The 14,391-nt window shown below is 47.5% G+C and overlaps 1 protein-coding gene and 1 non-coding gene across 2 annotated transcripts in view; one reads left to right on the forward strand and one right to left on the reverse strand.

The window, feature by feature from the left end:
• Nod1 (nucleotide binding oligomerization domain containing 1) overlaps positions 1-10,256 on the reverse strand; it is a 48,598-nt gene extending 38,342 nt beyond the window's left edge. Inside the window, exon 1 of the mRNA XM_021165643.1 lies at positions 9,958-10,256. The gene's annotated coding sequence lies outside the window, so the exon portion shown is untranslated. The remainder of the gene's footprint in view (positions 1-9,957) is intronic.
• A 2,004-nt stretch (positions 10,257-12,260) lies between these two features.
• Positions 12,261-12,389, forward strand: LOC115031396. Its single transcript, XR_003837036.1, has one exon. It is a non-coding gene; the product is annotated as a small nucleolar RNA SNORA17 (small nucleolar RNA).
• The last annotated feature ends 2,002 nt before the right edge of the window (positions 12,390-14,391 follow it).

Raw genomic sequence — 14,391 nt, forward strand, 5'->3', positions numbered from 1 at the left:
GACAGGGCACATATCTGGAGCGCTCTCGGTAGGTGGATGGAGCTGCCTTAGTTATTGAATGCTTTCAAGTTACATTAGCTCTGGTTTACTTTTAAGCATCTAAAAAATGTTTAATCCCTCTGCATTAAAAAAGAAAGGAGAGAAATTAGCCCCCATCTAAAGCTTCTTTATCTTTATCTTTATCTTTCTCTCTCTCTTTCTCCACATAACTTGAATCCCAGGCATGCAGGCACTGCCATCCTGCCCACGGATAAAGGAATGCTGACACATCTGTGATAAGCATTCCTCAGAATTCAGTGCTGACGAACATCCTTCCACAACGGCTCGGCTTCCGGAAACCCCCCACATCTTCAGAGCCAAGTCTCCATCCTCTGTCCCTAAAGCCCCACAAACAGTGCCCACGAGCTAACTACTCTCCTGGGATCACAGGCTTTTAGAGTAAAGAATACCATTCCACACACCCATTTAATCGTGCAACGTGAGACCCTGAGCTGGGTAAAGATTTCATAGACCCACAAAAACTGGAACCCAGGGCTCCTGCCATGAGGCAAATACTATCTCTGTTTGCTTCTGGCTAGAGTAACCCCCTTAACCAATGGCTTTCCCTATCATTCAGTAGGAACTGAATGAGAGAAGGGTCAGACCCTTTCTTAATCTGTTCTTCCCCTAAGCCTATCTCTCCCCACTGGGAATTCCCATGGTATTTTATCCTTACTGCTTTCGTGGGAGGTAATTCCTTCTCTTGTAATTTATGTACCCTCTTGCTGAACAAGAGATACTGGCAACGAGCGACATCAATGCATTTGCATAGTCCAGAGAATCAGTTCAGAAGCAGCACCTACCAAGTTTATCAGTAGACAGTGAAGGTTTGCATCTGGGCGCTTCCTATTGCTCCAAGTCCCTCATATATCTTCCACCTTTAAAAAGATAACTAAAGAGCCAGGCATGGTGGCACAAACCCATAAACCTAGCACTTTGGAGGCAGGAAGACTGTCAGCCTGAGCTATACAACGAGGGAAAGTAAGACGGAAGGAAGGAAGGAAGGAAAGAAGAAAGGAAGGAAGGAAGGGAGGGAGGGAGGGAGGGAGGGAGGGAACGACCACAACTAGCGCCCAGGTCTCACTTTCCAAAGCATTATAAGTGCAATGGCTAGAAACTGAATCATTGCAGCTTAGTGACTGTGGTGGTTTGAATATTCTTGGCCCAGGGAGTGGCACTATTAGGAGGTGTGGCCTTGTTGGAGGAAGTGTGTCACTGTGAGGGTGGGCTTTGAGAACTTCCTCCTAGCTGCCTGAGGATGCCAGTCTTCTCCTAGCTGCCTTCAGAATAAGATGTAGAGCTCTCAGCTCCTCCTTTGCCTGCCTGGATGATCATGGACTGAACCTCTGAACCTGTAAGCCAGCTCAATTAAGTGTTGTCTTTTATAAGAGTTGCCTTGGTCCTGGTATCTCTTCACAGCAATGAAAGCCCAACTAAGACAGTGACCCTGCCCTACCCCTTATCAAGACTGATGCTTAACTAATAAGATACTTTTTTCTGTTTAAGTCCAGTTTTTGAAAAAGATCATGCCTGGAGCTCATTGCTGAGGGACCAAGACTAAAACATCCTAATAAAGAGAGCCAACAGAGGAAAGCAAACCTTTGGTTTTACCCATTTCCGGAGTTCCTCGAAGGGAATAAAGAAGTGTCCCCATGTCTCCCATGACTCGTTGAATAAAGAAGCTTGCTGCCAAACTGATGGCCTGAGTTCAATCCCTGGGCCATACATAGTAGAAGAAGAGAATCAATTCCCACAAATTATCCTCTCGAGAGGTCCAAAAACCTGGAGAATAAAAATTTCAATTCCCCAGGAAGCAGACTGGGCTCCCCAGAAGGATCCACTGACAACAGCCTTTAGTCAATGGCAGCCCTGACTTAGGGAGGCTAAGTGTGGGGCTGAGTCAGCTCCTGGGACACCTGGCCTGGGGAGATAACAAGGCCAGAACTGAGCTGGTTTCCAAAATTCTTCAAGGTCTCACCAAATAGAACCAACATAGCAGCCAATCAAAGTTGTTCTGATGTCACTGCTTTACTCCTACCAATCATATTAGAGGTTACCTAACCCTCCTAGAAAATTCCCCTAGACCTGTATAAAAGGGGCCCGTGAGCCTCTCAACCATTTTGATGAATGGTTGACCCCTGCATGCTGGTAACTTCTGCAGAATAAACAGTCTTTGTCTTTGCATACTCTTTGAGAATGGAGTTTTCCTTCAGCTATTCTTGGACCCTAACATTCTGATCTCCACAAATCCCCCCTCTCAAATAAATAAATACTTGTAATTTTAATTTGGGGAGAGAGAGAGGGAGAGGGAGAGAGAGAGAGGGGTGCTATACACAGCACAGATCTGCAACCCAGAAGATACCTGAAGGGTAACATTTAGGATCTACCCGGAAAGTGTCTGAGGCTTCTCAGATGAAAGGCATTTCTTAAGAACAGCATGTATTACTCACCACAAAAGCCTAAGATGGAACCTGGCTGTGAACAAATAAACACGCTGCTAACTGTTGGCCAAGGGCTCCACAAAATCTGTCTTGCCCCACCTGAACATATGTGCACAGCCAGCAGAACCAGGAACACAAATCTGTCACGGCTTTCAGATGGAAAGGACCAGAGTGCACGGATCCTGGGGGTCACTGAGACATTGAGATGACAGAGCCACCATCCCAAACTGTCCTCTTCAGAGCCTGCATGGCCTGCAGGCCTTGATGAGTGAGCTGCTATCAGAGGGAGACCTGTTTAACCAGCCACAGTACATGCAATGGACGGAGAGGGATAGGGTGGTGCAGCCACCTAGCTGCAGGACAGCAGACCAAGGTGCGGCTTTCCCCTTCAGTGGAGCATATCTTTGTGACCTAAAAGTGCCAAGCCAAAAACCATTTTTTTTTTTTCAAACCCTGGCTTCTGGGTGTGTGGCTCAGGAGTGCAGCACACACTTAACACCTAGGAGGCCCTGGGTTCACCCCCAGCACTAAAAACAAAAAGGCAAAACAAAGCCAACCAGGTGCCTCCTAACACTATGCAAATCCCCTGGTAGAGGAATTTGGATTTTCAAAGATAATATGGGTGGGGGAAGCACCTCTTTCAACTGGAGAACAGATGCATGAAATGCTGTTTTAGAGCCATGGGGGACCTAGTATTTTGTGTCTGCAATCTCTAGCCCCACCTAGTCCTAGCTTCACTCACTCTACTTTGGGGAATTCTTTGTCCTTGCTTCCAGGAGCTAAAATGGACTAGAATCTCTCATACCCATCCATCGGGGCTCCCTATGAAGGATGTTCCTGGCCTAAAGGAGTTTCACCCATGCATATTTATCTGTCTCTGAAACTCCAGAGCAGAGGCAGGGCTGGGCACACCTGGCTCTCAGCCCACTTTTACTGTGTTTTGAGTTTAAGAGTCTTTATCCCCAAGTTGAAAACACTGCCTACATTGAGAGCAGTTTCACTCTCTAACAGAGGTTTGCTCCCTATCAAAAGGGTTCCATGCTCTAACCTGGGCTTGCTCCTCCCACCTCCACCCCTTCCTGCACTGAGGAGGGAGCAGTGTGAGGTTTCTAATTTCAGTGTTCAACAGCTGATATAGTTTAACCATTTGATCCCCAAAATATTTGTGTTGGAAACTGATCCTCAAGATCATAGTGGTGTGTGGAAGTGGGACCTTTGAAGGAGACTGGGACACAGGGATCCCATCTTCACAATGGACCACAACTAAATGCGCCCAAAAAGCCCACATATTAAAGTTGATAGTCACCAACCTACATGCTACTGGGAAATGGCAGAACCTTTAGTAGGTGGAAGAATGTTACAGCACAGCATCAAGTCACTGAGAGGACTAGTAGGACCTCAGTTGTCCCTTCTCTCTTTTAATCCAGCCACCATGACTCCAGCACCTTGTAGTGATATTTTGCACCATCACAGGCACAAAGATAACAGGACCAAGCAATCATGGCTGAAACCTCTGAAGCCACGAGCCGAAATAAAACCTTTTTCCTTTTAAGTTGATTGTTTCTGGCATTTTGTCACGGTGATGAAAACTGACTGTCATAACAGGGGTCCTAAGGGAGTGGATTGGTTATGCTGAGAGGGGTCTGGCCTTCTCACGTGAGGCCTCTCTGTTCTCTTCTTGCAGAGACTTTCCCATAATCTTTTGCTTATAGATTGACAGTATGGAACAGCCACTGGGGGACTCTTCAGCAGCCATTACTGCATGTTAGAATAAAATCCTCTGACCTTTCTCAGCCCAGGAGTCTGCTCAGCCTGAGACAGCCCATTCTCTAGCTCCTCTCATTCTCTTCTGTCCCAGGCCTCACCAAGAAGGTCACTCAGTTCCTTCCCACTGCTGAGCTTCAGGCCCACTGTCCCCACTCTCCAATGACCTTACCACTCCCGTGTACACCCCTAACACTTTGCGGAAAGACTCCCTAGAGAGAAACCGCCAGGCCTCTAATCCTAGGAATGTTCTATCTCAGGAAGGGTTGTACATTTTATAATTATGTATTTTCTTGTGTGTTCACATCCTGCCTGTCAAAGGACTGAATGTCCATGTTCCATTCATGAGTCTAACCCCCAGCAGGATAGCCCTGGAGGGGGCCCTGAGTAATGTTTATGTTTAAATGATACCATTGGGGCTTCATCCCCAGAGCAATGGACTTACAAGAAGGGACAGAGAATGCTATCTTGGTTTCCCTGTCAGTCCCACTGGACATGGGTACCCACTTGTAAACCAGGTAGAGAGCGCCCACTATTCCTGCCCATGCCGGAGGCCTAATCTCATACTCCGTGCCTCCAGGGCTAAAAGAAAGGAACAGCTGTTGTTTAGAACACACAGTCTAAGATAGTTTTCCAGAAATACAGGTGACCATCTTAGCTTGTACACTCCATTAGTACAAGCTAATGTACATACTTTATATAGCCCAGACTGGTCTCAAAGCTGCTATCTTCCAGGCCTACCCGCAGAGTGCTGGCTAGCATTACAAGCATGCACTACAAACCCAGCTAAAACACTGTCTGGTCCTTATGTTTTCAGTTTTGGTTTTGTGACACTGGGACTTGAACCCAGGACCTTGTGAATGCTGGACACACACTCTAGTACTGCATTATTCCCCTGCCCCCTCCCCAGCTCCCAGGTGTTACTACGTCCCTGCTCCCAGTGAGACCTTCTGAGAATAGGTGTTGAATTAATGTGAAGAGCTGAAACTCCACGGAGCAAGGAAGAACCAACCTGGAGGTAGCACAGTTTTATACCAGTCTTCCAGGCTGAGGAGCCAACAGAGTGTTTCACACCCCTGGAAATGCCCACTTCATTATTAGATATGCTAAAGCACCTACCACTTATTCTTGACATTTGATCTTCCGCTCCCACCCTGCCCCACACAGACCTCTAGGAAGGTTGTGAGATCTCAAGAAGAAAAACAAGCCATTGGGATGCAGGGGATGGGGTGGGGGGGATGAGTAAAAATTCAAAAACTGGGGTGTTCTTGGAACTTTTAAACTCTGTCGCTGTTTACCTAATCTCCCCACCCACCCACACACCTGCCCACCATAAAGGGATACTTTACTGCATCCGGGGGACATTATTACAAAGCAAACAGTATAATCCACCCTAATAAAATTAAGTCTATACTGGTAAATAAGGATGTTGAGTTTCCCTGTTTTGTTTCGTTTCATTTTTCCATTCAATTACAGTCTAAGTGATGGTTGGAGTTTAAGTCATCCGAGGGGCACAAGAGGAAGCTCCCACTTCCACTCCTTAAACAAGCAGGAACACCGTTCTGAAGGAAACGTGCGCACACCTGCCCTTAATTACAGGTAGGAGGCTGGAGAGATGGGTGGGGCCAGCAAAGAGGGCGGGTCCTGCTGAACTTCCAGGCGGAGATTAAGAACTCAGGCTTGCCGGGCTGGCTTCAAGTCCTGAGCCAAGCACTGTGGACTTGGGGTTAGTTCATTAACCGCTTGTGACGTCAGCTGTCCCACCTGGAAGATGGGAGACACAACTAAGGGATCTTGGGCTGTTGGGAAAACTAAGTATGTGCCGGATAGGAGTCAACAAACCAAATGACAACTTATCGCGAATTCCTCAGCCCAGTGTGGCACACAGCAAGGCTGTGGAGGAGTACATCGTTATTATCTGCAGTCTGCCATATCTTCATCACCAAACCTAGCACCATGATAAGCTTTGACCCCTATTTTACAGATGCCAGAGCCCAGTCTAAGGGCACGCAAGGAGATGGAGCCACAGTACCCACGGTTATTACTGTCACCACAGTAATCACTACTTACTGGAAGCTAGGGGAGGGGGAGGGGACTGTGCAGATTAGCTCATCACTGGCTCGAAACAACCTGTTTGGAAAGGCCGTCCTGTTTTATGAATGGAGATAGCACCTTTAGTTAAGGAAGAAAGCACAATGGTGTGACACCCCACCCCCACCCCCTCTCTGAGTGCAAAGCCTGAGGTTTCCTCCACATCCATCTGCTTTCTGCTTTACAGAGATCAGGAGCCAGCACTTGAAGCCTCAGAAAGCAAGCCTAACGGCATGTTTTTAAAATCTCCATTGTACCAGGCATGGTGATGCCTGCTTTCAGTCCGGCAGAGCCAAAAGGATCAACCTGAGTTGGAGGCCAGCCTGGTCTACATATCAAGTACCAGGCCAGTCGAGGCTACTAGTGAGACCCTGTCTCAAAAAGATAATAATAAAATTAAATTTAAAACTGCATTGTTAAATGGAGCCAGGAATGTCCTTTCTGGGGGAATCTGTTGTCCTGTAGTATACAGAGACTATCTGTCCCCAAGGGAAAGCCTAGCTTCCTAACTAGTTCCAGAAAGGTTGCTCCGTGGGTCCTGGAAAAAATTAAGATTGTATTAAGATGAAGCACAGCACAGAGGTTCTTGGCCTTTGCATTTTTAATCTTCTGGGAACTGGAATAACACATGTAAAACTTCACCTTCTCACAGCTTTCCTAACACCAAAGACATTTCTTCAGTAATGTGTGACTGTCTTAGCTCTTGGCACATGGCTGTTAAAGCATCCACTGAGCCATCAACTACCACAATTACCTCTTCCAACCCTAACCTATGTGGTGGTGACAATACAGCAGAACAACAAGGGACATCTCCATTCCAAAATACATAGCAACAGAAAGAAATATGTGTTGATATGTCTACTATATCTATATATCTATACAGAGATGTATTAAGATATATATCTCTATAGAGTGATCTCTATATAAACAGCTAGACATAGACAGACAGACGTGAACATATAGGTATAGACACAGATATATTCCAGCTACTCAGAAGGTTAAAGTGCTACAACCCAAAACCTCTGTAACTTAGTGAGATTCTGACTCAAGGTTTTAAAAGTAAGAAGAGGGCAGGGTTATAGCGCAGTGGTCGAGCTCTTGCCTAGCATTTATAAAATCTTAGGTTGAGTCTCTCCAACACAGTCTCTACACGCAGCAATGAAGTACCAAGAGCTGGTGCTAATCAGGTGCTCACTGGACTATTCCCTGGGCATTTGTCTTCAATCATGTATCACTCCTTTAAAATAGAGCTTTCTGTTGTTTTAGAGGGAAACCACTTGACACCAAAACAAATTCTAAAGCTAGTTTCCCTGAGTAGTCTGTTGGTTTTAAGAAAGGGTGGTACTTCATTCCCTTGTTGGCTATAAAGAAGTGGATATCAAAGGCCAGGATAGGGCCCCATCAGTTTACAGCCCGTACTCCATTGGTTGGCAGTAGGGCAAACAGGGAGGGTGGTGGCAAGCCTGCTGTGGCTGACTCTGCAGAGGACTCTCTGCCCAGTTTGTTGCCTGCCAAATCCAGATGAAATTCAAGTTTAACTAAGCATCCAAACCAGGAAGTCTCGTGCTGGCCAGTATTCCAGCCCTGGCTGAAATCCATTAGTTAATTGAAAAGACACCACTTCTCCCTCTTACTACAGAGTCAAGTTTAGATGAAACACCTGCTCTCTCTGAGCCTCCACAGATACAATCACAACATGTAGGTGGCTAAGAGCATACTGCTACAGGGCACGCAACTAGCTTTCCACAGAACAGCAAAGACAACAAGACTGGAAATTTATGAAACGCCTATAGCTCGTTGTGGCAACAATTCAGAACGAGTACATACTTGGTTTCCTAACTTCATCTTGTCTAAAACCTTCCAAAGGAAAGGGGTAGAAGAAACTGTTATTCAAATCCTAGGAATCAAACACCTTCCATTTCACCAGTGAACCCTTCCTTTGGATAAAAGACACAGCCTTGGTATTTTTGTTGAAGCAAATATCAGTGACCACACAGACTCTTATAGACACTTGACCTCGTGCCTCTGTGGCTTTACAGTTTATATGTTGAACGTCTTATCTAAACAATACTATCACCTATGCTCTGGTAGTGACAGTCCCAACAGAATGGGGCAGCTGGGTAGCAGTTACAGCTGGGAGGCAGGCATCAATACAGGCAGGACTTGGAATTCTCTTTTACTGATTCCTGACTGTCTTTGATGAACGAGTCCCTGGCCAGGAGTCAAGAGGAGAACAAGATCGCTGGGTACGGTATCTCTCAGGCTATTGCCAGCAAGAGAGCCATGTGTGCAGCATAAATTGTGAGTCCTGCTGACAGCCCAGCTTTCTTAAGAATATATTTGGTATAGAAGAGCAGGAGAGTGGGGCTTTAAAGGAGACAGTTTCTGGACACACTCCATCATAGTGGTTATACCAAATAGATAACTGTCTTCTAGTAACAGAGTCCCTGCCATGGACCATAAGATGTGGGGTGGATGATACCTTACCCTGTATTAAGCCTCATTGTGTCTAGACTTTACCAGTAAGAAAACAGAGGTTTGCAGGGATCATTTTGAACTTGTAGCCAATCACATCACTCAAGTGACAGAATCAAAGATTGGAACCAGGTTTACTGGGTGTTTGTTCTATAAAAACAAAACTCTTGTGACCTTTGCAAGGGTCCTCCCTCTCCCACCTCTCTGCCCTGGGTTTTTAGTCTGCCTCTCCCCTGGCCAGCATACAGGAGGATGCCTGTCTGCTTTCCAGTGGCTCCTGGATCACAACAACCACACTGGTTTCTGCTCCCAGGTACAACAGAGGAACCGCTCCTCTCCAACAGATGTCCTGGAAGTTACCCATACACTCCAGGTATCCTTAACATCTAAAGCAGGAAGGCTGCTTTTAAGAAGGCAATCAGACTCCATTCTATACCTTTGGCTTCACCCTTAAAGGATGGAGGGCACTTGTCAAGGGTTCTCTGGCCTCCCGAGGCAATTTCAAACACCAATAACTTAGGCAATACAGAACCAAAGGTGCTTCGCAGTCTATCCACTTTTATGTTTTTTACAGTCTATGAAAACACTGCACACTCGAGGACTCTTTTCAGTTTGATATTCGGGCAACTCTGCCAAGCAAGCATTGTCTTGCTTCCTTCTTTTGTATCCCACGAAACTCAAGGGAAGTCCTCCTTTGGCCCCAGGACCATAGGAGGTTCCTGGAAGCAGCCAGCCTGTCTGCAGCACGCGCTCAGGAAGGTCCAGGTCAGCAGGCGCTTTCTTTTGAAGGCTGCCTGCCCATTGGTCTCAGGCTCCTAACCCTACGTGCACATTGGAATCACCCAGGGAGCTCTGAAGCAATAGTTTAGAGATTCCGACAGAATTAATTTGTTGAATAGTCTGGGCGTCTGGATTTGCTAAATCCACACTTTTAAGTTGCAGGTAGGCGGGCTGAAAACGCGGGCCTTAGATCACACTGGGATCTTGATTCCTCTGGTCTCTGAACTAGGGCTGCATCTGACACTCTGGGTGAGGGATTGGGAGGTGGGGGTCTCTCCCCTGGGGTTTCAGCCAGAGCTCTTCCACAGCACCCTTAAATTTCCTCAGCTGGTTACAGAGCCTGCGGGCGCCAACCCCCATGACTTACCAAGTTGGCAGGACTTTGGCTCAGGTGGCCCTGGAGTACGGTGACTCTCAGCACGGGGATCCGGGGACGAGGGTCGCGGATCGGGCGGAACAGCAGCTGGGAGGGAGGGCGCTACCGCTCGCGGTCCGGGATCAGGAGCTGGCTGGGTCTACAGCCGGCCGCGCCCGGGCTCGGGTGGGCTCCGGGGAGGGAACAGGGCGGAGCGGGCGGAGGAGGCGGGGACCGGCCGTAGCGCTGCCCGCTGTCCCATTTCCCGGGAGGGAGCCGCCGCACACTGCAACGGACGAGCGGCCACTGCGCAGTGGGAGTGGGCAGGCCTCGGAGTTCGCCCAGGGGTGACACCCTGGGAACTCGTCGTGCCAGCTCTGCCACGGCCCGCCCCCTTAGAGTGCCACCCAGCGCCTGTAACCACAACCAATGCCAAGACCCGGGCAGAAAGGCTGTTAAACTAAGCAAACTAAGATCAAAATAAGATTCAGTTTGATCTACTTTCACAGACGGAAACTTTCTCCTTCTCTGTTGTTAAGTCGTCTCTTGGCCACGAATATTCCAGAGCCTTTTCCTTTACTGTAAGGAAATTACGTAAAGGAATCAACATGTTAATAAACCGTCCGAATAAATATTTTTAAACGTTTTTGACAGTTAAACAAAAGTGCTTTGAGATTTGTGGCCACATGTAGTCATGGCTATGAAAACTCGCATGAAGTTGACCCTCTGAGAAAAGCAAAACCGAAACTGCAAGAACACAGTTCTTGAGTGGGTGAAGGCCTCCCTCCTCCTGCAGTGTTCTGCAGTGCTGCAGCTAAGTGACTGAAAGGAAAACTTTGATTCTAAGAGCCTGATGTGTTGAGAGGGAGCCAGGCCAACCGTACTGTGCACCTGCAGCGCACTGTTCTTAGCCTTCTGCGTTTTGCTTAGACTATTATTTACATTTTGGGGGGACAGCTGTGCCTTACTTGTTATTTTGGACTTTTTATTCTGGGATATTTGTAAATTAATAAAGAACTGGAGGAAATAATGCAGATTCATGTACCTGTAATCCAATTTGCCCCAGTCTTGAAGAGCTACAACACAAAAAAAGCTATAGTAAGCAGAAAACAGACTATTAATAGAGTCAAGATACAGAACAGGTCCACCACAAGCAACCTTGTTCACCATCCCACCCTGTGCTCAGCCTCTGGCAACCACAAACTTGTTCGCATTGCTAGAAATGTATCAAGACTTTTAAAATAGATAGAATCAGGCTGCACTTTGGAATAACATTTTAAAATTCTGTGTTACATTTGTGTGTGTGTGTGTGTGTGTGTGTGTGTGTTTGAGTGTATGAGTACATACATGTTATGATGCACATGTGGGGATCATAGAACAATGGCAGGGCTTGGTTTTCTCTTTCTACCATGTGGCTTTGGGGCATAATTGAATTCCGACTTGGTAGCAGGCACCTTTACCCACTGAGCAGTCCCACTGGCTCTAGTATTTTGCTATTTTGTTTTCATTTAGTATAATCCTAAGAGGATTCACCGACCATTGCTTGTATCAATAGTGATTTCCCTTTAATTATTGTCCTTGGGCAGTATTCCGAAGCACATGTTCCTGTAGTTTTTTGAAATACTGCTTACCTTTTTGGGCTATTTTCAGCCTTTGGCATCAATTTCTCAAATGCCTGTTCATCTATCTTCTGAAATAGCTAAAACATTTAGCATTTCCACCATTGGCCAGCTAAGTGACTGCTTCATAGTGTATCACCAGCCTCTGGTGCTGTCCCATTCCATCTTGGCCACTTGGATAGTTGTATTGCCCTCGTGAGACACTGCTGTGGTTAGCTTGCTGATGACATGGACTTTTCACGTTTGCCTACATGCCACCTGTATCTTCTCTGAGGAAAACATGTCTCTGTGTCTCTTGTTCATTCACCTAAATGCTGTGTGTTGAGAGTGTGGCTTGTAAATATTTTTTCCAATTATTTGCCTTCTCTCTCTCTCTCTCTCTCTCTCTCTCTCTCTCTCTCTCTCTCTCTCTCTCTCTCTCTCCTTCAGCTGTCCTAAAACTCACTATATTGCCAAAGATGACCTTAAGCATCTCCTTCCAAGAGCTGGGATTGAAAACCTATACCAGCATGGGCAGACACCATGAACCAAACCCAAGGCATGCCAGGCAAGGACGGTTAGGAACCAAGCTATATGCCTGAGCCCCCTGCCTGCCCTTTCATTTTATGAAGTCCAGCTTACTCGTTTTCCTTCGATGGGTCATACATTTGGAGTCTGAACTCTCCCAATTCCTAGATTTTAAAAATTGGCAGCTATCCTGCCTGTAGAGACACTGCTGGTGTGGCTGTTGTGTCGCATGGGCGTCAGTAAGTGGCAGAGAAGAGAGAGGCTATGTCTATGCTCAGTGTTCTGATCTGTGAACTGAAGGATTACTAGCCTAACACGTGAGCCTGAGATGACCACCAGTCTAGTGTTGCAAAGGCCCAGATGGGTCCTAGGGTGAGGAGTGAGCCAAAGACTGGACGAACTCTGCGTGGGACTCTGGAACTGTGGGCACCAGATAGACAAGCCTTGTATGGAGACATGTGGTCCGGCCTGGGAAAAGAGCAAGTCCAGGATGTCCACCAGTCTGGCACCAAGCAAGCCTGGAGGGGAGAGGGGCAGACCATGCCTGAGACAACCCATGCCTAGTATCATAATGCACAGGCAGGACACAGCACTCCTGAGACCACTGCTGAGATGTCCCCAGACACACAGAGACCCTGGACACCACCAAGAAGAGCAAGTAAGTGCTATAGAAACGGAAGAGAAAGAGAAGCAGAAGGATGTGTGCACAGTGAAGAGAGGCAGAGCTGGAGACTCGAGGGTAGTGGGGAACAGCCTGATGTGAGTAGCCAGGACCTGGGACCTGGGACCATGGTGAGGTCCTGGCCGGTGCTGCCACTGGAGGCCATGTCTGGGTCCATGGCTCTGCAGCAGCAGAGGTATGTTACCACCAAAGGCCCCACCCCTTGCTTGAGCATAATGGGAGAGTTGGGGGGGCGGGGTGGTGAGATTAGGAGAGCTGACCCCTCCCCTAGCCAGCTGCAGTACTTAGAAGAGCTTTGACATTGTCCCCACCATCACAAGTCAAGTCACATTGCCCAAGAAGCACAGTAGAGCCAACCCTGGATTAGGGAATTATGGGTGGGTGAGTGGGCCCAGAGGGTGTGAATGTGAGAGAGCTTGTTGGTAATTTGTCTGCCACATGGTGACAAGGACCAGGGAGAGATGCCTTCCCCCACCCTCATCCCTTGCCACCCATGTCAAGCAGGAGTGCTGGCCCCTGGGTTATGAGAGTGGGAGAATTGGCCTCATCCCTCCCCTGCTGCAGCCCTTGGGAAAGTGGGCCCTGCACCCTGCCTTGGCAGCACAAGAGAGCTGGCCCTAATGGTGTGAGTGTGGTTGAGCCAGCCAAGAGGGCATGAGAGCAGGAGAGCTGGCTCAGCCCCTTGCTCGTGACAGCATTGGGTGGCCCATCCAAGTCGAGGCAAAGGAGCTCACTCCAGTGGTGTGGGTGCAGAACTGGAGGGCTGACCAGCTCATCTACCTCTCAGGCCCAGATCCAGAGCTTTGAATTGGCACACCCCAACATCTATCCCATTGAAGAACTGAGGAATCCATGAAGGGGCTGGTCCCACAGATCCAAAACTACACGATCTCCATGACACAGGGCAAGGTATCCAAGAGGAATCTCAGTGAGGTTCCAGTATTGATGGTGTAGAAGAAGCCAGAGGCCTCAAAGCAGACCAAGGACTCATGAGTCCATTTGAAAGCAAAGAAGTGTGGACAAAAGGGTTTACTGCATGACACACTGTGACACACTAAAGCTTCCAGAATGGGATTTTTTTTTCCTTTCTTGGGGGAAAGTTGCAACGGTGGAGGGCAGGTATTAGGAGAGAGGGAGATGAGTGGGATTGGGGTCCATGGATGTGAAATTCACAAAGAAACAATAAAAAGTTTAATAATCGGCAGTTACATCTTTTTTTTTTCTAGTAATTTTACAGGTTTGGGATTCTATTGTTTGTTTGCTTTCCTGAACAGGGTCTTGTTATATATAGTCCAGACTGGCCTCATATTTGTGGTGCTCCCCAAGTTCTATGCCACCGTGGCTGGTTAGGTTATAGCTGACATTTACTCTTAGAATCTAAAATCCTTCCTCTCCTTATACAGTGTTCCATTTATGATTCAGGATCGCTTGCTACAAAGGTTCTCCCATTAAGTTACCTTGGCCAGAAGTCAGTTTGGTGTATTCTTGTGGGTCCTTCTCTGGGTTCTCTGATCTCCTCCATCCCTCTGTTTACTCACCCTGATCCATCACTCTGTGTACTCACCCTGCTCCATCACTCTGTGTACTCACCCTGCTCCATCACTCTGTGTACTCACCCTGCTCCATCACTCTGTGTAC

Source organism: Mus caroli, chromosome 6 (genome assembly GCF_900094665.2).
Source record: "Mus caroli chromosome 6, CAROLI_EIJ_v1.1, whole genome shotgun sequence".
In the NCBI taxonomy this organism is placed as follows: domain Eukaryota; kingdom Metazoa; phylum Chordata; class Mammalia; order Rodentia; family Muridae; genus Mus; species Mus caroli.